At 44.1% G+C, this 22,449-nt stretch overlaps 1 long non-coding RNA gene across 1 annotated transcript; it reads right to left on the reverse strand.

The window, feature by feature from the left end:
• Positions 1-8,115: 8,115 nt before the first annotated feature.
• LOC135228834 (uncharacterized) lies at positions 8,116-16,229 on the reverse strand. Its single transcript, XR_010319715.1, has 3 exons — positions 16,131-16,229; positions 14,378-14,535; positions 8,116-10,784 (listed from the first exon to the last, which is right to left on the reverse strand). It is a non-coding gene; the product is annotated as an uncharacterized LOC135228834 (long non-coding RNA).
• Between the last annotated feature and the right edge of the window lie 6,220 nt (positions 16,230-22,449).

Genomic DNA, 22,449 nt, shown 5'->3' on the forward strand with positions numbered 1-22,449 from the left:
GAACGAAGAAAGGCTTTCCCACATTCCTTACATTCATGAGGTTTCTCTCCACTGTGAGCTCTTTTATGTTTACGAAGGGATGGGCGACAAGTAAAGGCTTTCCCACATTCCGTACATTCATAAGGTTTCTCTCCACTGTGAGTTCTTTTATGCGCAGTGAGGTTGGAGGAACAACTAAAGGCTTTCCCACATTCCTCACATTCATAAGGCTTATCTCTGTCAGGACATTTTTTAGGTAAAATGAGGGATGAAGGACTATAGATTTGACAATATTTTTGACATGCATGTTTATGACCACTCACACATGTCCAAAGTGATGACAAACTACAGAAACCTTTCCCACATTTGTTACATTCACAACATTTCTCACCAGTGAGTGTTGGCACAGGACTCTTAAGGGTTGGCATACAAACTAAGTCCTTCCCACGTACCTTACACTTATCGGGTTTCTTTCCATGAGGAACTCTCAAAGGAGTAGTTAGGTGAGAGGAACAGCTGCAGGATTCTCCACATTCCTTACACTGAGAGGCACTGCATCTGGTGGAAGATCTGAAATGATGGTTATATGGTGAGTGATCCATGAAGATCTTAACACACTCAGAGTATTCAAAAGAGTTTACTTCTGGAGGGTTTCTTTGGAGCACAGTAAGATCTGGAATCCAGCTGAAGATTTTCCAAGACTGAGTGCCCTCATTACTTTCATGCAGGTTCTCTACTGTATGACTGCTGTTAAAAAATAGGGTGCATGGTGTTGGAAATAAATGTGTTCCCATTTCACCGTTACCAAACATAGTGAAGCTGCTTGGTTTTTGCCTGACTTATCTCAGGTTTCCTAGGTTAAATCATCTAGCAGAGACACGACCATTACTGTCACTGAATTTCTAAAATATGAGGCTTTCTGATAATTGTGTCCAAACAAAATATGTTTCAAATACCCTGTATCTCACTCATCTATTTGAATATGCTATATTATGAAAACTCCCAAAATGCATACTTTCCCATCTATGTTCATATACATAGACACCTGTATGTGTACACCTTCTCCTCATTTATCAACATGACTAGGTTCAAAAGACCAGGTTGTTGTGCAATTTTGGCATTACGTGAAAATGGAAGATGACGTTAGATGAGAAAATAAAGGATGACAACATCATTACGTAACTGCCAAATTACATCATTACATAGCTAACAGACCAGTGAGAATCGTGGCCTGGTCACTCTGACACATAATCTTAACCATCACAGCCAGCAATACTTATGCCTTGCATCTCAGCATTCATTACTGCCAAATGTCCATCTTCAATGCTCAAAATAGTCGGATAGTAGACTTTTTACCATTGTCAAATATGCAAAATGCTGGGTAAAGAGACAGTCAAAACTGAGGAGAATCTGTACATATTAGTACATTTCAAGATTTCAAAATGGTTTGTAACAGTTTAGGAATTGCCTACATAAACAAAGGCAGCATATACTTTGCACAGAAACAGAATCAGTTGCCTGTTCAATTTTCACATGAGTAGGAGAAAAACAGCAGTGCCCAACTCCGAGATGGCAGCCAAGTGTGTCACTTTGAATGTGTATCACTTTCCAATGTCCTGACAATAATCCCCTCTCCCACATGGATCCCAAAACTCTCAGGGTCCTGATGCAGGAAATTGGATTATTGGCAAGACTGGGGAGACTAACACATATTCAAAGTAGCGCAAATAGCCTCCATCCTTAAGCAGGGCACCGCTGATTGTTTCCTACTCCAGTCAAAATCTAACAGGAAATAGATCTGGTTTCTATGCAACGCATACGCTGCCCCTCGTTTATGCTGGCAAGTACTGAACATTCACAAACCGGCTGAAAGTGCTAATGCACCTGCGTAAACATGTATGTCTATACGTTAATGTCAGGACACTTTTGGTCTTTCTCCTGAGGCACTGTTTTCTCTTGTTTGAATGACACTCACCTCAAATGTCTCCCCTGGTTTTCAGAGTGACCTATATTGCCATGCCACGTCCAGATTTCTCCTAATGTGGACATCCGGGGATTATTCTTAATGTATCGCATCATTGTACATTCACTGGATATGGATAACTTTTCTCCACCGATAAGGTTTTGGGAGACTAACCCAAATATTCAAGTTGAGGTTCACAATATGAAATAAAAAAGAAAGGAGTCACTGGGGAAAAAGGCTGCCATGAGCAAAGAAAGACTTAGCCACATCTCACTGTTTGAGCATGTTCGCAATGGTTAAAGAACAATTTACTAGGGAATAATTCCATGAGGATTGAGAGTGATGGTGACATAAATAGGTGCAGTTACGAGCACTGAAAACAAAAATATTGGACACAATGCGCAATGTAACATTAAAGAAGAACAGTCTCTCTATGACCATAGTTCTGACAGGACTGCTAAAGTCAGAAAAGTAAGTTCGGGTATCTGTGAAGTAGTGTCCACAACCCAAAAGAGAATTTTTCTGGCTGACTAATTGAAATGTAATTCCATTCATACAGGGCTGGTCTTTCCAAAAATTCTTGCTTTCCTGGTGCTTCCTGACACAGGGGCCCTGGATGGGGCCTATCCTCACTGTACTCAGATCTTTCCTTTTTGTCTCTGAGAAATCAAATGGGTATAGCTCACATGGTGCTAATGGAGAAATGCACATCATAAGGGAAGACAGTGAAGAGCAATGAACATTTCCTCGACACTGAGACAATACTTTCCTCTTCAGGATCTCTGATGATAAACGGGTCTGACTTTATATACAGCAAAATAATCATCTTCAACTTGTAATAAATACTGTAAAACTCTCTACAAGGTCCCAAACCACCTACATCTCAATGTCCCATAGTGACCCTGAAGCCAATGCTTACAACACTTAGAAAGCCTCTGGGCTTGTAATCACAGGAGAAATGAAAACTCACGTTAGTACATAAAGAGCTTTACAGGGAATTCAGGATATATCGGGCCCATAGACCAAGGGACCACATCTGATTTACTTAACAATTTATTCCCATTCCTCGGCCCAAATTCTGGAGTGAAGTCAACGAGTCAAATATTTTTATTTGCTAAAGAAAGAAATAAAAAAAGAAAAGATGCCCTTCTTACCTACTGAGGTCAGGTTTCTGAAGGTTTCCATCATCACATCTCTATAGAGTTTCCTCTCAGCAACATCCAGCAATGCCCACTCTTCCTGGCTAAAGACCACAGCCACGTCCTCAATGACCACTGAGTCCTAAAACATTCCATACGTCATGGATCAGCAAGGTACCATGTACTCCAATGTGTTCAAGAATGAAGGGTATGGCTGACAGCCATGGGGAACTAAGAATTCAAAGGGATTTGACACAAAGCTCTGCATTGTACCAAGGTTTATCTTTGGGTAGTCATCAGTCTCTTCCCTTCACTAACTACATTCACTTCCTCACTGATTGAATCCTGTCTCATATACTTTCAAGAAACAGAAATAATCTCTCCACAGTTTGACTGCAGCCCACTGCAGTCTCATTCCTCTTTATGGTCTAAAACAGAAAACATAGCGGAATTTAAAGAAATACTCTCATGCAGACCATCACTTCCTTGTGATAAAACAATTACACTTCCTTCCATAAGACCCAGCAGAACATTCAACAAAACATAAAGCAAAGGGTAAAGGCAGGGTTGAAGTATTAACAAGTGGGAAACAGTGCAGAATGGCGGTTTTTCATTTTGCCCTTCACAGCCAAGGGACCACTAAGGCCTGAAAAAACAAACTGGCAAACCAAGACCCTGAGCTGCTCATATGTTCTTGAACTCTAGGAGATTAGAAGGTGACAGGTTCACCTATATAAAAAAGAATGATTTTGGAGAATTATGAATTTTTACATGTCAGTCACCTAGTTTTCAAAAACTCAGGTGTTCTGTCTGTCATCTGTCCTTTTTAGAAACAGGAAAAGGTAATAGAAGAGATCAAATGAGACAGGAAACAGAAGAATCCAGATCGCCACACAATTCTCAAATGTTGAGACCTGATGTAACTGTACATCAATTATTAGTTACTGCTCCCCTCAACAAATTCATACATTCCAACATAAAATAGAGTCTAATGTTATAAGTTGTTGTCAAGTGCCACTGAGTCATTTCCAACTCCTAGCAACCCTACGTACAAAAGGACAAAACGCTGCCTGGTCCTGTGTCACCCCCACAGTCATCGTTATGCTTGATCCCATTGTTACAGCAGCTCTGTCAATCCATCTCGTTGACGGTCTTCCTCTTTTTTGCTCACCCTCTACTTCACCAAGCAGGATGTCCTTCTTCACAGACTGATTCTATAATTCAAATTTATGCACCAACCACTAAGGTGAAGAAATTGAAGATTTTTATCGATTTCTGTATTCTCAACTTGATCAAAACTGCAGTCAGGATGCATTGATAATTACTGGTTGACTGGAATGAGAAAGTTGGAAACAAAGAAGAATCGGTAGTTGGAAAATATGGCCTTGGTGACAGAAACGATGCCGGAGGTTGCATGATTGAATTTTGCAAGACAGTGTGGCATTGGCAAAAGAAAAGGCAAATAGATAAATGGAACAGAAGAGAGAGCTCAGAAATAGACACAAATAGAGTCTTCTGATCTTTGAATAAGTACCAAAAGCAATTGAAAGGAGAAAGACTAGCCTTTTCAATAAATGTGCTACACTTGTACAACCTCTAGTAAAAAAAGGGAATCCAGATGGAGATCTTACACCTTTTACAAACATCAACTCAAAATGGATCAAAAACCTAAATGCCAATGTAAAACTATAAAACTCCAAGAAGACAACATAAAAGAAAACCTACGTGATCTCCGGGTTTGGGGACAATTTTTTAGATACAACATAAAGTACTAGCCATGATGGAAACACATAAATTGGACTTGGTTAAAATTAAAAAATGTTTTATTACCTACTTATTTACAACAAAATGGTTTTTTGAAAAAGGAAAAACTTCTGGTCTGCAAAACACAGTGTTAAGAGAATGAAGATAGGCCAAAACCTAGGAGATAATCTTTCCCAAACACATAGATGATAAACGATTGATATTCAAAAAAGGATCCTGAGTAGGGCAAACAGTTCATGCTCAGTTGCTAATGTAAAAGTTTACAGTTCAAACCTACCCACCGGAACCATGATATAAAGTCATGGTGATCTACTTCTGTAAAAATTACAGGCAAGAAAGTCCTGCCCTGTAATCCACAGAGTGGACATTACTTGGAATAGATTCAATGGCAAAGGGTTTGGTTTTCCTTTTTTTTTTTTTTAATTCAAAATATATAAAGAACTCTTAAAACTTAACAAGAACCACCCCCAAAAAGAAAACAAATTAGAAAACGAGCAAAAGATCTGAACAAATAGCTGACAAACAGGTGTATGAAAAGATGTTCAACATCATGTATCAGTAACAAACTGCAACCTACAATAAAAAAATACCACTACATATTGATTAGAATGGCTAAACTCCCCACCAGTGACAACACCAGGATGCGGGGCAACAGGAACTCTAAGTCACTGCTGTTTCGAATGCAAAACGGTACACCCCGTTTGGCAGTTTTTTACAAAATTGAATCTCCCCTTACCACATGATCCAGCAATTTCACTCCTTCATACTTATCCAAAGGAGCTGAAAACCTTTGTCCAGAGAAAAATCTGCAACGAATATTTCTAACAGTTTCATTCATCCTTGTCAAAAGCTGGAGGCAATCAAGAGGCCCTTCAGTGGGTGAATAAATAGATAAGCAAAGTGTGGTGCAACTACACCCCAGAATATTACTCAGCAAGAAAATGAAGTGAGCTATCAAAAGTCATGTAAAAGATTTGGTGAGTAGCGTTTGGCATCTTAAAGGCTTTTCGGTGGCAATCTAAAAAACACAACTATCGGTCTCTTCCAGTCAGCAGCAAAGGAGAGGGGAAAAAACAAAAGACCCAAGGGAACAATTAGTCCAAAGGGCTAATGGACCTCATGAACCACAGACCACATGCCTCGGAGACCAGAGAGCTAGATGGTGCCGGGCTACCCCTACGGACAGTTCTGACTGGGATTACAACAGAGTGGGAGAAAAATGTAGAACAAATGGTCAAATTCACAAAAAAGACCTGACTTACTGGTCCGACAGAGACTGGAGGAACCTGAGACTATGGCCCCCAAACACCCTTTTCACTCACACTTGAAGCCATTCCCAAAGTTTACCTTCAGCCAAAGATCAGGCAGGCTTATAAGATGAACAATAACACACGTGAGGAACATGCTTCTTAAATCCATCAAACATATGGAGATCAAATAGACAACACCTGCCCAGAAACAAAGACAAGAGAGTGGGAGGGGACAGGAAAGCTGGACGAATGGACACGGTGGCCCTGGTGTGGAAAGGGAAAGGGAGAGAATGCTGACACAATGTGGGATTGCAGCCAACACCATGAAAAACATCTGTGTATACATTTTTGAATAAGAAACTAATTTGCTCTGTAAACTTTCACCTAAATCACAAGAAAAAAAAAATCATGTAAAGACACAGCAGAACCTTAAACGAATATTGCTCAGTAAAAGAGACTACTCTGAAAAAACTACATACTGTAAGATTCCAACTCTGTAAGATTTTAGAAAAGGGAAAAGGATACAGACAGTAAAAAGACAAGCGGCTGCCAGGTTAAAGGGTAGAGGGGAAAAGATGCGTAAAAGTGGAGCATAAGGGACTTTTAAGGAAGAGAAAATATTCCACATGATATCAGAACGGTGGATACATTGATATTACGCATTTGTCAAATCCCATATAGCGTACAATACAAAGAGCGTACCCTAATGTAAACTATGTTTTTTTGCTGATTATACGGTACCCATGTTGCTTCAGCAATTGTAACAAATTTCGCATACTAATACTAGATGCTGTAATACGGAAAACTGAAGTGGAGGGACAGGAGGAAGTAGAGGTACATGGGAACTTTGTATTTTCCACTTGATTCTTCTGTTAATCTAAATCAGCTCTAAAACAGAAAATCTATTTATTAGAAAACAAAAATGAATAACGGAAAATAACATAAGCTAAAATTTGTCAGTCTTCTCTGTAATTGGGATATATAACTGAAAAACTCAAAGACCTCCCTATTCTAACAGTTAGAGACTCAGCAATCAACAATAGGACGTTACATCACAGGAACATGGAAAGGTGATTAGTCCACTGGAAAAATGAAAGGTAGAGCAGGATCCAGAGTACCTGCAGCGCTGACAATGCAAGCAGCGGCACTAAGGAGGCGGTTCAGACTGGGCTTCACTGAAAATAAACACCTGAGCTAAGACTCAAGGGATAGGAAGCAACGATCCAAGAAATCTGAGAAGACATTGTTCCAGAAAGAAAGAACAGCCAGAGCACAGGCCAGAAGGTGGGAAGGTATCTGAATGTTTTAAGACCGAAACGCCACCAAGTTTGGAGCAGAATGAGAGTAATGTTAGAGGAAAGGGGACAAGCGACTGAGGTCAAGGGACCTATCACATTCTAGGGAACCTGTTGGCAACTGAAAAGACTAGGGCTTTTTAATCTGATGGAAATGCAGAGTGATTTAACAATCCTGAGTGGAAGAGGAAACCAATAGAACAGCTTATAAAGAACTGGTGTGTAGGGGACTAATATAATAGAAAGATATGCTATAAAGTTACGGGCATGAACAGATAAGAAATGATGATGCCTGAGACTGCAGCTGTGGCTGGAAAAATGGGAAGTGCGAGGGATGGCCCTAGACTTTCAAGGTAGAGGTAAGAGAATTTCCTGACGCACTGAACACTGAAGTGTAAAAGAAATAGAGGACAAAGATGAGTCCAAGATTTTTTCCTTTGAAAACCAGAAGGATGGTGTCATGGACCGAACTGTGTCCCTCTCTGATCCCCAAGAAAAATATATGCATTGCACAGCCTAACCCTATACCTATATTGTAAAGCTCAACACCGTCAGTCAGAACAAGGCCAGGAGCCGACTATGGGGCAGATCAACAACTGCTCATATGCAAGCCAAGATGTAGCTGAAAAATATTAGAACGACTCCACGAGAGCCAAAGTATGACCTTGAGTAAATCCCACCCGAATTTAGAGACCATCTCAAGAATATAGTCAATGCACTGAGCATTAAAGACCACAGACCAGACGAGCTGTGAATGACATCAAGAACATCATACACGAAGAAAGCAAGAGATCATTGAAAAGATAGAAAAGACCAAAACGGATGTCAGAAGAGACTCTGAAAGTTACTCTTGAACAAACAATAGTTAAAGCGGATGTCAGAAGAGACTCTGAAAGTTACTCTTGAACAAACAATAGTTAAAGCAAATGGAAGAAATGATGAAAGAAAAGAGCGCAACAGAAGATTTCAGTGGGCAGCTCCAGAAGACAAAGTATTACAACGAATGTCCAAAGACCTGGAGTTTGAAAACGAAAAGGGAAGGGCATGCTTGACAGTTCTCAAGCTGAAAGAACTGAAGAAAAAATTCAAGCCTCGAGCTGCAATACTGAAGGACCCTACAGGGAAAATATCGAATCATGCAGGAAGCATCAAAAGAAGATTAAAGGAAAACACGGTAAGTGTACCAAAAAGAACTGGTCGACATTCAATCATTTCAGGAGTTAGCATAGGATCAAGAACCAATGGTACCGAAGGAAGAAGTCCAAGCTGCACCGAAAGAACTGGCGAAATACAGCCATCCAGAAATTGATGGAATACCCATTGAGGTGTTTCAACCAACAGATGCAGCGCTGGAAGCGCTCACTCGTCTATGCCAAGAAGTTTGGAAGACCGTTTCCTGACCAAGCAACTGGAAGAGATCCCTATTCAGGCCTATTCCAAAGACAGGTGATAAAACAGAATGTGGAAATTATCGAACAACATCCTTCATACCACATGCAAGAAAATTTTGTGAAGATCATTCAAAAGCAGTTGCAGCAGTACTTCAACAGGGAACTGCCAGAAATGTAAGCCAGATTCAGAAGACCACATGGAACAAGAGATATCACAGCTGCTGTCTGAAAGCAGAGAATACCAGAAAGATGTTTACCTGTGTTTCACTGACTATGCAAAAGCATTCGACTATATGGAACATAAAAATGATGGATAACATTACGAAGAATGGGAATTCCAGAACACTTAACTGTGCTCCCGTAGAAACCGCACACAGACCAAGAGGCAGTCGTTCAAACAGAACAAGGGAATACCGTAGTTTTAAAGTCAGGAAAGGTGTGTGTCAGGTGTGTTCTATCTTTTCACCATACTTACCCAAACTGTACGCTGAGCAAATAACCAGAGAATCTGGACGATATGAAACAGAACACAGCATCAGGATTAGAGGAAGACTGAAAAACCACCTGGGCAATGCAGATAACACAATCTTGCTTACTGAAACTAAGAAGAGAAGTTGAAGCATTTTCTGATGAAGATCAGACTATAACCTTCAGAACAGATTACAAGTCACTGAAGAACACAGACACAGTAATAACAGAAAGCTCAAAAGAGGCAAAACTAAACAACACAGAGTTTACGGATTCAGACCTCGGTGGTAAAGCTATGATACTGGGAATAATATCAGTAATGGTCATAAACTTATAAAAATAGATGATAACAATCTATAGGCAGGAAATGAGAACTTTCTGCAGATTTAAGTAAGCTTTAGAGAAACTTTTACGTAAGTTAAAAATATGCATTCCTTTGTGTTTAAGAAGTTTATATCCATTAAATTGAAAAATTCTCAGTAGAAACACAACTAGTGATCTAGAAATTTTCATCCACTGGAAACTGTAAATCCAAGAATTTAAACACACACATCTCTTCTGCTTAGAGAATACTTTATTTTAGATTCTAATTTAAGACTAGGGAGAACATCAACAATCATAGGGATTACACACAGCTCGAGTCACAGGTGGGAGGACGAGGACCAAGACTGCGGAGTCATGCTTTCCACATACCTGAAAGCCTCAAGGCAAAAGCCTTCCCCAGTGGGGGTAAAAATGGGCTTGGAGAACGCAGACAGGATCCAGCTGGACTCACTGTCCCCAGCTTCATGCCTTTTTGTGACATCAGGAGAGCACCACCAACACCCAGGACCCCATAAACACTCAGGGCCTTCCCTACGAACTCTCCTCTCCTTTTCTAACCCATAAAACAGTGTCACAGCTGCAGGTGTAGTTTCAGAACGGCACTGAAAATGTTTCAGTGCCTGGGGGGAGTCAAGAACATTGGTCAGAGAGACAGGACAAGGATGGCTCTGGATGGCGGGGCCCAGCCTCCACAGCCAGAGATGCTCCATCTTCAGGCTCTGGTCAGGAGACTTTGTCATTCAACACAGAGCACAAAGTCCCGGGGTGAAGATGTTAACACCCCAGGGTGGCAGCTCTGAGAGTCACATAAGGAAGGTCACTGCAGGCATCTAAATCCTGAAAAGCCACATGTGTATAGGGGAAGGGCCCAGTGACAGAGAAGCAGGGCCTCATGGTGCCTCCTGGGCCTCAGTCCCTCCGCCTCCTCTGCTACCTTTTCTCTTCATTGAGGAACCACAGCCCCGCAGCACACAGCTGCTCCCCCAACAATTCAGATCCAGCCTCACCCACTTATGCTAAGGATAACCCAGTTCTCCACAGAACTCACCATTTCCTTCTCCAGTTTCTGCAAGTCTAAGGGAATGTCGTCTCTGAGCCCAAGAAGCCACTTCCAGGAAGAGGGACAGGACTGGAAGCAGAGGCCTGGGCAATTTGGAGGCAGATGAATAATGCTTGGTCCACACACCAGTCTGAGCACTTGAAATCCTTCCCTGTGATTGAGGAATGTGCAAGATAGTCACCTGAGGTCCCCAGCTGCCTGGACTGGACTAGTTCTCCCTGCACCACACCTGAGGCCTGAAATGGAAGAAGGATAGGAAGGAAACAGTGTGGAGGAAGCAGGGAGTCACAGGCCTTTGGCCTCCTCCCAGGCTCAGGGCAATGCTTCACCCTGAGGGCCTTTACACTGAAGGCAGAACAGGCTCCAGCCCCCCAAACACACACCTGCATTCTTCAGGCAGCTCCATGGGCCTCTCCTTTCTGCAACAAGATCACACATGGAGGAATTTACCTCTCCCAGAGCATGAGGAGCAACCAGGCCTGGCCAGGCTGCAAAACTTGAACCTGATTTCCTCCAGGGAGTTAGGGCTCCAATGTTGAAGTTGTGAGTTCACCTATCTACCTCTGTCCCTTACAGATCAACACAGGCACCGTCATTTGGAATCAATGTGGGTGAACCGTCAGGATGAAGTTTTCAGCTGTGGTCAATGAACTTATCTAAGTTCATTCATTATTAATTATGTGCAGTTAACACTCTTTTATTATGCTTTGAAATCTTTTTTTCATTTACAGCACTCTAACATGTAATAGGTAGTTTTCCCGTTGCTTTGCAATGAACATTTCTTTCTTCCCCTTGAGTTTTTTCCCCCTCTCCTTCATTCTCAAACCATGACACCACCAGTCCCTAAACATCTGAGAAATCAGGGAAGGTTGCTAAATATTTGTCTTTCAACCTTATACTAAATCAATCAGAAAATCACTGAGTTTTCTCTATGGAGCCCTCCCCTGTCTCTGTTCCCATTGCTTTCCACCTTGCTCCCCGCCCAGCTGACTGCTATTCTTTCGTTTCTTGGTCTCAGAGTCAATGTTCTCTCTCTCACATGATCTTTATGCCAGTGTCTCCCCTTTAAGCATGATCCTTACTTTTATTATTTCCTCTAACAGCACTAATTTTAATTCACATCCTTATTCCTAGCCTTATACCCAGCACAGACTATAAGATTGTTGAGTTTGTAGACTCTTGCATCCCACACCAGAACTGCTGAATCAAAATCCACATTTTAGCAACATCCCCAGAGTTACCCACACTGTTTTAATTATCTAGTGCTCCTATAACAGAAACACTACAAGCGGATGGCTGTAACAAACAAATTGATTTTCTCACAGTCTAGAAGGCTAGGAGACCAAATTCACAGCACCACCTTCAGGGGAAGGCTTTCTCTCTATCAGTACGGGGAAGGTTCTTATCATCCATCTTCCCCTACTCTAGGAGCTTCTCAGTGCGGGGACCCCAGATCCAAAGGACATGCTGTGCTCCTGATGCTTCTTTCTTGGTGGTATGAGGTCTCTCTGTCACTCTGCTGGCTTCTTTTACATCCCTAGAGAGACTGACTCAAGATACAACCTAATCTTGTAGATTGAGTTCTGCCTAGTTAACATAACTGCCTCTGAACAAAAAAACAAACCCAGGGCCCTCAAGTCGATTCCAACCATATAGGACAGAGTAGAACTGCCCCGTAGAGTTTCCAAGGAGTGCCTGGCGGATTCGAACTGCCAACCCTTTCATTAGCAGCCGCAGCAGTTAACCACTAAGCCACCAGGGTTTCCTAACTGCCTCTAATTCTCCTTTATTAACATAAAAAATGTAAGACTTAAAACACATCCGAAAACCACTTCAGAGGATAAAATGGTGGCCAATCACACAATACTGGGAATCAGGGCTTAGACAAGTTGACACACATTTCTGGGGGCCACAATTCAATCCATAACACACATAGACATTCAAGTCACTAACTGATCTATAGCCTGTAAGTCAAGGATGAGCAGTCCAACATCGGACGCCCTGTGAACCATCTACATCTACATTACATCACCACACTATCTTCCTGATGGAAACCCTGGTGTCACAGTAGTTAAGAGCTATCGCTGCTAACCAGAAGGTGGGCAGTTTGAACCCACCAGGCATACCTTGGAAACCCTGTGGGCAGTTATAACCTGTCTTACAGGGTCACTAGGAGTCGAAATGGACTTGACAGCAATGGGTTTTTTTTTTTTTTAATCTTCCTGATCCACAACCCATCTTCATGTCTAGGCCTCCTCTGTCTTCCCTAACTTGTTCATAACAAGCTCCTGCCTGAGTCACTCAATCATGGTTGTCACTTCCAAATCCTATTTGTAGCACAGGAACTGCTGAGTGCCAGTCAGTGGCTCCGCCTTTGCCTACAAAGAGCCCAAAGTAGTCAGCTGGCTTCGAAACAGCCTGCTGTCACTTTCTTTACTCCGATGTCCAACCACCTTGTTTCCTCTGCTTCAATCATCTCCGACTTTCATCACCGAATGGATACTGGGTTCTCTGTTGCCTCAGGAATTTCAACACTCATTTTTCCCAGCTGAAATACTCTTTCCACCCCCACCCGTAAAACATGCTATGAGCCCTACACGATCATGCATGTAGCCAAATAAAACTAATTTTTTTTAATCTTCACTTCAATAATTTTCCTTTTCATGCTGTCCAATCTCTCAGTTTAGGTCCTTTTAGTACAAGTACCGCATGTCCCTGGTTTTTCACTACGTATTTGGAAACCCTGGTGGCACAGTGGTTAAGTGTTACGACTGCTAACCAAAAGAGTGACAGTTCAAATCCACCAGGTGCTCCTTGGAAACTCTGTTGGACAGTTGTACCCTGTTCCATAGGGTTGCTACGAGTTGGAATTGACTTGACAGCAATGGCTTTTTTCTCTTTTTCTTTTTATGGCTTATCACACTGACACACAGAAATTATCACCTGTTGTATATACTTATGAGCAGCACTATCCAGGAGAACTTGCTGTGAAGACAGCCATGTTCTGTTTCTGCACAGTCTAACATGGTAGCCTCCAGCCCACGTGCCTACTTAGCACTGAACATATGACTAATACGATTAAGGAACTGAACATCTTCTTTTAGTTGTAATTTGTTTTAATTGAAATAGCAACCTCTGGCTACCAACCACAGCTCTCGTGGACTCACCTCATTTCCACAGCCACACCAATTCCCTCCCCCTCTTCCTCCCCTGCCCCTGAAACCCTTGCCTTTTTCTCAGAAACTGCATGAATAAAGAAAGGCCACTTGACATAACCTGGTACATAAAAGCAATAACCTCCCTGACTCAAAGGAGTCAGTCCTTTGGAGACACTTAGTCTCCCAGCTGACTCCTTTCACTTGACTCAGGCAAAAGAAATCTTGCTGAAGGTAAAGTTCGTCTTTAAAGTGTATTCTTACTCGAGGAAAAAACAAGAACCTTTTGTGTGAAATTGACAACTGGTACCAACAAGGCACGTGTAGGGAAGCTTCCCGCGTTCTTAGGACGACCTACTCAGAACAAAAATGCTATTAAAAGACCGGAAAAGAACCGAAGGGCTGCACAACAAAACTGAGGCCAAACACTGAGAAGCCCGAGGTCGGGTACCCGCATCCGGCTCAGACATCTGCCCCCGTCCCGCTGTTCCTGTGCACAGGATTCCCCACAAACTTCCTGAATACCTATAACTTCCTTATTCCGTCACCCCATAAACATGCAGCGCACCCCTCAAGCAGGGAGCCTCACCTGAGGAAATGTTTCCCGGGTCCCCGCCTGCGGACTCCCAATAAACGTTGCGTTAGATTTCCCAAACGCCAGAGTCTTGCTCAACCGGCTTTCCCTGCCCCCGTCACGACCCCCATTCTGCCCGCTCACAGGACGTCACATCTGGCCGCAGCTGGACCCTAAAGACACACAAAAGAGAACCGGAGGGCGGCGGTGGGGGTGGGGCACGGAGACGCACGGAGCGACCCCGGCGCCCGGGAGCCCCGGGACCCTGCATGTCTCCCCGCTGCCTGAGCGCCACATGTCTGAGCGGCTCCCTCCACCTCACCTGTCCAAGCACGGAAACACTCAGGGAGCGAACACCGCCACCCGGGAGGCCTGGGATCCTGCTTGTCTCCCCTTCCCCTCCCCCTTTGTCTTGATAACACTAAGCTTGTTTTGAGCAGGAAGTCGCAGCAGGCAGTGGCTGGGTCCACTGACTAGCCCTAGTTACACCTTGAAGCACACTCAGATCGAAATCACATCCTTCACCTGACCCTCCCCCCACCCCATTATAGGCAGGGGAGGGCTAAAGGCGGCAGATTCTAGGTACCAAACCCAACCCCTGAGGCCACAGGAAACAAAAAGCTCCCCAGCTTCCCTAGTCAGCCAGCCCGTGGCCATAAGGTCCCTAGGCCCCAGGCACTCCTTGTATGTGCAGACAAAAAACCTGCCACTTTCTGTTTCCCGTGCAATCAGTGTCCATCTTCTTTCAATCGGCTAATAAGACAGGACAAGAACCTGAGTGGTTAGGTTACACTTCAATTCCCAGTACCCAATCGACCACAGACTACACACCCAGGGTGTGTGATACCTATAAATCATTCGTCGCCTGCATTAAGACTGTTCAGCAACGTCACATTTTATACTGGACCAACTAGGCCTGGCTGTACGGTTTCTCACACAATCGTGATGAAAATTTCTGCCTTAATGCCCAAGAAATTCCTCGAAAGGTGCCTGTATTAAATGTTTTCCTCCTGAAACTGGGACAAACGTGCTCCTAAAGGTACATACTATTTCCAAGTCATGTTTGTTGAGTGTTCATCAGTCCTAAATACATATACCCATCAAAGGAGGTAGTTATATTCCTCACCACAATCTTCATTTCCCCAGGACCGCTAATACTCAACAAAAGTCCTGCCTGATGAAGCACAGAAAAGAAAGAGGAGCCGTTTCGGGCAGGGAGACTGTGATCACTATGCCCCTTGAAGTAAGAACAGATTTGCATTTGAATTCAGACACTGCCACTTAGCAGATATTTGTCTACGGGCAAGGTATTAAATTTCTCCGAGATTATTCGACTTCTGTAAAACGTTACAAATCGTCGCTCCCTGACAGTGGTGTTTGGAGGCTCAAAGGAGGTGCCTTAGACAAAGTTCTTCACCCCGTGCCCAGCCCTCCGGAAACACCTCAGTAAACGGTAAATACACAGACGGGCCGGCGGTGACTGAGGGCTGAGGAGCTGCTCGAGGTGACCCCGCACCTGTGTCTGCACCCCACGTAGGGACACGCCATTCAGACGCCGGGAGCGACCCGAGCACCCAGGAGGCCCGGGATCCTGCATGTCTCCCCGCTCCCTGAGCACAAGTGTGCGCGGCTCCCATAGCGCCCACCACCTCACCTGTCCACGCACCGACACACACAGGGAGCGACCCCGGCGCCCGGGAGGCCCTGCACCCTGCATGTCTCCCAGCTCCCTGAGCACCACAGGTGTAAGCGGCTCCCACCACCTCACCTGTCCACGCACCGACACACGCAGGTCCCACCTCCGCGGCCTCCAGGAACCAACTGCCGCCACACAGACCTCACACCGGAGAGCGAGGGTCAGGACCTTGGCCGCCCTCTTCCGCTTCCGGTTTTCGGGACTGTCGGTGCGTACGTGAGTGCTTCCGTGCGGGAACCCAGAGGGCTCCAAATAGGGACCGTGGGGTTCAGTGGTTCCCCTTGGTATTTGGGATGTGACCAGGGTTGTCCTTATTTCCTCTACGGAGAAAAGGCTGGGTTTCCTTAAATGTATACCTGAGCTGTAACGTGGATTTCAGTAATCAGAGATACCCTTGGGGGAACAGAGGATGTCAGTATTTGCATATTTGGCCATTTGAAAAAGTCTTCCCATATTATGTATGAGACACGGAAGAAAAAGGGCCTGTGCCCCTAGGCAAGGTACCCTGCAACACCTGCAACTTGCAAGCTACTTACAAAAATTATGTGCTTGGCTAATGACGCAAAACCCCCATCCTGGAATGTGCGATAAGGAAAGAAGGAGCAATATACTTCCTTGTAAGATGTTTTTCAGAAGCACTGACCGGATCAGGTCCCTGGAGCACGCATAGACATCCACAAGGTGACCGACGGATGACTTCTGCCTGATGCAAGTACTCGCGACAGGAATCGAACCAGCACCATGGGAGGGACTGCGCAGGTGCGACACCCCATAATAAGTCCTGCCACCCAGTCCCAGGATGGTTCCATCTTAGATTCCAGATGGGCATGGAGTCTAATTTAGAATGCACCGCCATTCTGAGAAGTACCGGCCCCTTGAAAGAAACCTGCTAAATAAATATTCGTCACCATATTATCCTCGCCAAACCTATATAAGCCCCAGAAAAAATCCTTTGTTCGGGGGAACAGAGGCTAGTGTTCCCCAGTCCCTCTCTGTTCCCTGCTCTTGATCTTTTGTTCCTGTGGAACCTCTGAGCCTCTCCTGGTCATCCTTGGTGAGTTTTAGGCAAGAACCGAGGCAGGGCATAGCTCCAAGCTGGGAGCCTTGACCTGCAACACGTAGAGAATTACTTCCATTGCTCCTCATAAATGTTTCCCAATCTTTAGGATTGGTGAAGTCTCTAGTTTGGCCTCTATTTCATGGTTTGTTGTCTCTTGCGTATCCAGTACCTTTCCTTAGGAGCAGCATACAGACTGTGCACACCCAGTCTGACCTCCCTAAGTGCTGAGGAACTGGGAGGAGGAGTTTTCCAGGGTGAGAGGCAGGGAGATACCAGTCATAGGTAAAAGGTGAAGTATCTTTGAAAATGACAATTACAAACTGTATACTTTTGTCTCATATACACACATAATAAAGTGCACGATGTATATTAATCTTAGTGTATGTCTTAGTTATCTAATTCTGCTATAACACAAAAACCACACGTAGATGGTGTCTTAGTCACCTAGTGCTGCTGTAACAGAAATACCACAAGTGGATGGTGTCTTAGTCACCTAGTGCTGTTGTAACAGAAATACCACAGTGGATGGTGTCTTAGTCACCTAGTGCTGCCGTAACAGAAATACCACAGTGGATGGTGTCTCAGTCACCTAGTGCTGCCGTAACAGAAATACCACAGTGGATGGTGTCTCACTCACCTACTGCTGCTGTAACAGAAATACCACAGTGGATGGTGTCTCACTCACCTAGTGCTGCTGTAACAGAAATACCACAGCGGATGGTGTCTTAGTCACCTAGTGCTGCTGTAACAGAAATACCACAGTAGATGGTGTCTCACTCACCTACTGCTGCTGTAACAGAAATACCACAGTGGATGGTGTCTCACTCACCTAGTGCTGCTGTAACAGAAATACCACAGCGGATGGTGTCTTAGTCACCTAGTGCTGCCGTAACAGAAATACCACAGTGGATGGTGTCTCAGTCACCTAGTGCTGCCGTAACAGAAATACCACAGTGGATGGTGTCTCACTCACCTACTGCTGCTGTAACAGAAATACCACAGTGGATGGTGTCTCACTCACCTAGTGCTGCTGTAACAGAAATACCACAGCGGATGGTGTCTTAGTCACCTAGTGCTGCTGTAACAGAAATACCACAGTAGATGGTGTCTCACTCACCTAGTGCTGCTGTAACAGAAATACCGGAGTGGATGCTGTCTCAGTCTCCTAGTGCTGCCATAACAGAAATACCACAAGTGGATGGTGTCTCAGTCACCTAGTGCTGCTGTAACAGAAATACCACAGTGGATGGTGTCTCAGTCACCTAGTGCTGCTGTAACAGAAATACCACAGTGGATGGTGTCTCAGTCACCTAGTGCTGCTGTAACAGAAATACCACAGTGGATGGTGTCTCAGTCACCTAGTGCTGCTGTAACAGAAATACCACAGTGGATGGTGTCTCAGTCACCTAGTGCTGCTGTAACAGAAATAACACAGTGGACGGTGTCTCAGTCACCTAGTGCTGCCGTAACAGAAATACCACAGTGGATGGTGTCTCAGTCACCTAGTGCTGCTGTAACAGAAATACCACAAGTGGATGGCTTTAACAAAGAGCAGTTTATTTTCTCATAGTCTGGAAGTCTAAAAGTCTGAATTCAGGGCACCAGCTCCAGGCGAAGGCTTTACTCTCTGCCAGCTCTGGAGGAAAGTCCTTGTCATCAGTCTTCCCTTAGACTAGGAGCATCTCAGCACAGAAACCTCAGGTCCAAAAGACATGCTCTGCTCCTGGCACTGCTTTCTTGGTGATATGAGGGCCCCAACTCTCTGCCTGCTTCCTTCCCTTTTATCTCTTGAGGGATAAAAAGTGGTGCAGGCCACACCCCAGGGAAACTCCCTTTACATCAGATCAGGGAGGTGACCTGAGTAAGAGTAGTGTTACATCCCACACTAATCCTCTTTAACATACAACTACAATCACAAAATGGGGGACAACCACAGAATACTGGGAATCATGGCCTAACCAAGTGGACACATATTTTAGGGGGGACACAATTCAATCCATGACAGTGTACAATGCGATGGATTTTTCAATCGGGATATACCCTCGTATAACCTCCTCTGAGGTGGAGGTAGGGAAATTTTCCAACACACAGAAGACTTCCGCCTGCCCTCTTCCCTGTTGATATTCACCCTAGAAGTAACCAGATGGGCAGCTCATGTCTGGAGGCACAATGAGAAGGCAGGAAGGGACAGTAGTTGGTTGTATGGACACAGGAAATCCGTTGTGGAAAGGACCCCAGATGCTACTCACCGAAGTACAATGTTCTGTGTTTATTCAAGAAGCTGAGTGGCTGGATATAACATGATATATATTCCTATTTTTCTTCCTATCCCTTCTACTCATCATACTTTATTCAATTGATTTGAACACCAAAAACAATGACATTCTATAACTTCAGCTCTCCATTTAAAAATATCTGCATTGGCCTTTCTACCAACTCATTGGAAAGACAAATCACATTGTTTACAAATGACACAAATTATCTATTGCTGTGGCTTTTTTCTTTCCTGAGAGTCATTCCTGAACAACCTGGTGTTGAAGCCGTCAACTCATAGGTTCTTGTCAAGCAGACTAGTGAACTGAAGCCAGCCAGACACAGGGTTGTTGTGGCGTTGGTGAAGAATACTGAATATACCATGGACTGCCAAGAGAATGAACAAATCTGTCTTAGAAGAAGTACAACCAGAGTGCTCCTTAGAAGCAAGGATGGCGAGACTGCGTCTTACATACTTTGGACATGTTGTCAGGAGGGATCAGTCCCTGGAGAAGGACATCATGCTTGGCAGAGTACAGGGTCAGCGGAAAAGAAGAAGACCCTCAACGAGGTGGATTGACGCAGTGGATGCAACAATGAGCTCAAGCATAACAACGAGTGCAAGGATGGCTCAGGACCGGGCAGTGTTTTTTTTTTGTTTTGCACAGGGTTGCTATGAGTCGGAATCGACTCGATGGCACCTAACAACAACAAGACACAAGATTGGAAGAACAGAAAGGTTTATTCACAGTTTGCAAACTGGCAGACTGGCAGGGTCTTGTGACCTAATGCTGCCAGCTCCCTGGTCCAGGGCAGACTTGCTGGTTTTATAGGGAGTGACATACATATGCAAGAACAGCAAGGGGAAGATCTTTAGTTTTGCGATGTGTGCACAGTCCCCATAATTTTACTGAGTGGGTTTTTGTGCACGGCACTAAAAATACTGCACACAGCCCTAAAAAAAATGGCCATGGCACGCTACTATCACCCCAGTAAGGTCATATAGCGGGTCAATTTGAAATCTGTGCACCTGCGCCTCAGCCTCCTGCCAGGAGAGGACAAGGAACCTGGGGATTCAACCGATCATGGTGATGTACTGTAAAGTTGTAAGAAAAATGTAGCAAGAGTAGACTTTTCTGAAAAACAACTATTATAGGATGGTTAATAGCCCTTAATAACCGTTTCAGGACTGCCTGCTTCAGTGTCCTCAAAGAAAAAGTTTTAACAAAATTCCAAGGTTCTCACAATGGTTTTCAGATGGTAAATTGTTCCTACCTTCCCATTAGATGTCGCAGCAAATCAAAATCCATTTGACTCGCCCATAATAATAATAAACCCATTGCCGTTGAGTCAATTAGTGACCCTACAGGAGAGAGTAGAACTGCCCCATAGAGTTTCCAAGGAGCGCCTGGTAGATTTGAACTGCCCACCTTTTGGTTAGCAGATGTAGCTCTTAACCACTATGTCATCAGGGTTTCCATAAAAATAATAGTAGATGCTCCTTACTGAGCACTTATTCTCCCTCAGGTGTTGTGTTAAACATTTTAGATGCATAACTTGCCTCACTGCCCTTTAAGGAAAGCTATCAAGATGACAAATACATAATATGTCTCCTTTTCTGTAATCTTGGTCAAAATTATAAAAACAAAACCCTCAAGCACACCAAACCCAAGAAGTGATAAATTCCGAATTGGATCAATGGTCCATTTTGCCCAACAGCATTTTCAACAACAAGTGTGTATGAGACTAAATGGTCGCACCAGCCCAGGGGCAAGGACAAGAAGGCAGGAGGAGACAGGAGAGCTGGACAAACAGAAATGGGAAACCCAAGATGGAGAAGGGAAGAGTGTTGACATGTCGCTGGGTTGGCAAACAATGTCACAAAACCATATGTGTGTTAATTGTTTAATAAGAAACTAATTTGTTCTGTAAACCTTCATCTAAAGCACAATAAATACACATATACAGTCTGCTGACCTCTTGGTTAGCAGCCGTAGCTGTTAACCACTACGCCACCAGGGTTTCCATATATATATATATACACACACACACACTCACACGTACTCCCATACCCATTGTCGTTGAGTCAGTTTGGACTCATAGTGACCCTATGGAACAGAGTAGAGCTGCCCGATAGGGTTTCCAAGGAGTGTCTAGTGGATTCCAACTGCTAACCTTTTAACTATGTCACTAGGCTTTCCATACATATATATATATATATATATATATATATATATATATATATATATATATATATATACACATATGTATTGTGGACCATGGGATGCATGTCTTAATTTGGACTGAAAGGTGGTTTCTTGCTGTCGGAGATAGTCTGACACGTGCGACAGAAGAAAAGTGAGACTCATAGGAGAAAGCCAGAAAACAAATAGAGTTTAGAACTCACAGGTACCAGACAGGAAACTACCACATGCTTGAACACAAGGCCACAGAGGGGATCTCACCTAGGAACAAAGCAACGACACTTTGGGACTGTAGGAGAGCTTTTACGTATGGAATGGCAAGAGGGTGTAGGTCTTGGAGTTAGCATGCACAGAGGACTTACTGGTCAGTTAAAAGGTTTCTAGGGCTTTAGTGTAAGAAACGCTCAGAACCAGAAAAAAAAGTATCAAACCAAAAGTTCTTTACAGCTTACCCAGAAAATGTCCATCAATCTGGACAAAATGAAAAATGCTGGGGGGCCCAGTGGCAGATTAGTGGTCACAGAAGGCAGTGCCAAGAAGAGCCTGTCCTCAGAGGGCCCAGGGGAGTATGTCCTCAGGGGGCCCAGGGGAGCCTGTCCTGAGGGAGCCGAGGATAGCTTGTCCTAAAGGGGATTAGGGGAGCCTGCCTGAGGGGACTGAGGGGAGCTTGTCCTCAGTGGACCCAGGGGAGCCTGTCCTCAGGGGGCCTAGGAGAGCCTGTCCTGCCAGGGCTGAGGGGAGCCTGTCCTGCCAGGGCCGAGGGGAGCCTGCCCTCAGGGGGCTAAGGGGAGCCTATCCTTGAAATAGAGAAAATACATTTTCTCCAGTGTTTTAATAGTAAAGTAGAGAGAATATATTTTCTAGTTTGTTTTAG

This window comes from Loxodonta africana, chromosome X (genome assembly GCF_030014295.1).
Source record: "Loxodonta africana isolate mLoxAfr1 chromosome X, mLoxAfr1.hap2, whole genome shotgun sequence".
Taxonomy (NCBI): Eukaryota; Metazoa; Chordata; class Mammalia; order Proboscidea; family Elephantidae; genus Loxodonta; species Loxodonta africana.